We start from the raw sequence: 2,672 nt of genomic DNA on the forward strand, positions 1-2,672 counted from the left end.
TGTGTGTGTGTGTGTGTGTGGAGATGCGGCCCATCTGTGGCACGACACGGGCGGCAGACACACACTCACGTTTTTTGATGGGTCATCACAATTTCTTGTCCGGTTAAAACAAGGACACTCGATCGCGCGCTGTGGGGTGGTCCGAGGCTCGTCGCAAGGATGAATGGAAACGTTGAAAGTCACAGGTATTTACTCCACTGCCTTTCCTGAACGTGTTTTAAATTCTTGTTTTGATTGATTGGTTGATTGATATATTGGTTTATTGGTTTTTTTTTTTTTTTATTTCTTTGTTGTTTATGCATTAATTGGTTACAGTTGTTTGTTTATTTTGGTGGTTTTGGGGTAGGGGCGGTTCGACAATGGTAAGTCTTTTTTTTCTTTCTGTCCCCCTGTTGTTTCTGTCCCTTTTACTTTTTCCTAGCACTAACTGGCTATTATTGTGTCAGCTTGTATCTCTTTTCTTAAACGAATTTTTTTAAAAGCTACTTGTGTTTCGTTATCTTCTCATGTATTTATTGTTCTTAAGGGGAAAAGAGGGTGTTGGGGGGGGGGAGGTCGTCTGTTTTTCCCTGCACTATGATATTTTTGTTTGCATGTGTTTCTGTACCGATACCGACCTCTGAAAAAGACCTGGCTTACGTGATCACCCTTGATATTTGTTTTGGCGAACCTATCCAATATTTACTGGGAGATATGCGGGCGTTCTTCTGGTATTTTGCTGCTTCTTTCGTATCGAATATTAATCGTCCTTATCTCTCCTCCTTCTTGTCTTTGTTTACTTTCTAGTGACATATCTTGTTATGTTACTCTCTTTTGTGACACCTCTAATCTATTGCACTTATATGAACAGTTTTTGTTGCTAATGCTGCAAAACTCTGTGACTAATACTGAAACTGATTCCTGTACTAAATGGCCTGTTACGTCCAGATATGCTTCTCTGTAATCAGACTCAAATTCATACAGTACCAAATGACCCTGCCACGACCTCTCCCAGTAACCAGCCAGGCGCCCCCCGTGGACTGCATGGTACCATCGTGTTATCTGGGATAGCATGAGGGGAGAGTTTGTCGACTGAACGAACGCACCTATCCCTCTCTCTTTAGACATGCTGGTATTCATGATGGGGTGGTCCAGTGGAGTGCACATCGGCCCCCACTATCCCCACCCCCATCCCCCTCTCCACAATGGGGTGTACATTTTGAAGAGTTTTTTAAAGGCTCTTTTCGGATATAATGGGCTTCATGGGGGCAGTCCAGTGAAGTGAACTTTGGACCCCCCTTCCCACTCCCTTACACCCATACCCAACCCATACCAACCATCCCTCAACCAACCCACCACCCCACCCCACATCACCCATACCCACCTCACCCCAACCCATATACAACTTCAACACACCACCCCTACCCAACCCCCACTTTCCCCATTACCCGTCTTCGAAACGACCGCTTAGTGTCTGAAGTGCGCGGTTTGCCGGTGCTCTGGTGTGGTTTGCTCATTTTTTCCTTTCAGACACCCGTTGTCCTTATTTCTCCTCCTTTTTTTCTTGTACATCACTCTCTAGTTAGACCTTCAATCTAAGTCTTCATCACTTGAATGACTTAATAATATGTGTGTTGCAAGTGCGGTAAAACTCTTACTTAAATTAAAACATTGTGTCTAACAAGTTTTACAGAAACTCATTCGAAACCAAACAACAGACGTGCTCGATTTGTTTTATGTGTTTGATCGTAATGTGATCCGATCGGGAGAACTCGCACTAGCCGATACACACGTATCAAATGTCCAAGGTCTGAAATGGATCAAGCACGTTCGAGTTTGACCTCGGATGGAGTTGAAAAGTGCGTCGATCTTATACCGACTCGCACTGCGATGGGTGGTTGGAGGGCGCGATTGGCGATTGGTAGGTCCTGTTTCTTCACTTTCATTTCTCTCGGGGAGGTGGAAGGCGGGGGGGGAAGGGAGGGGGGGTACGTTTCTGTCAGCCTTGCTTTTTCTTTGCACTTAATTACCGTTTTTGTGTCAACGTGCTTTTCTTTACTCAAAACAAAACAAAGCAAAACAAAGACTAGCTCTACAGGGGTCAGCGTCCCGGACTCTGAGATCGTTCATCTTATAGCGACATGGCTTTTGGGAACTAACGTTTGGCAATTCACCAATCCATTCCCAGTTTTGACACATAACGTGTGTTAATTTGTTTTAATTGGTCAGAACAAAATAGTTGGATACCATAAGTAAGCAATGTTTTCTCTTTGTTAATGAAAAAGTACCGTGAGATTTTAGCAAAATTATCCCATGAGCCAGAACGTTGAAGCAACGATAACATTATCGCCACCACAACCACTGTAACAGCAGCAGCAGCAGCAGCAACAACAACAGCAGCAACAACAACAATATCAAGGACTGCAATAACAACACTAACAACGGCGACAACACCAACAATAGCGACGGCGATAATACCAACAAAGACAGCAACAACAGTAACAACAACAGCAACAGCAAGACCACTAACATCAACAAAAGCAGTAACGTCAACAAGTTATGAAACCAGCAACAACAATAATGATAACGACGACAACAACAACAACAACAACAACAACAACAACAACAACAACAACAACAACAACAACAACAATAACAACAAAACCATCATCAACGATAGCAACAGCAATAAT

Source organism: Aplysia californica, unplaced genomic scaffold (assembly GCF_000002075.1).
Source record: "Aplysia californica isolate F4 #8 unplaced genomic scaffold, AplCal3.0 scaffold01397, whole genome shotgun sequence".
Lineage (NCBI taxonomy): Eukaryota > Metazoa > Mollusca > Gastropoda > Aplysiida > Aplysiidae > Aplysia > Aplysia californica.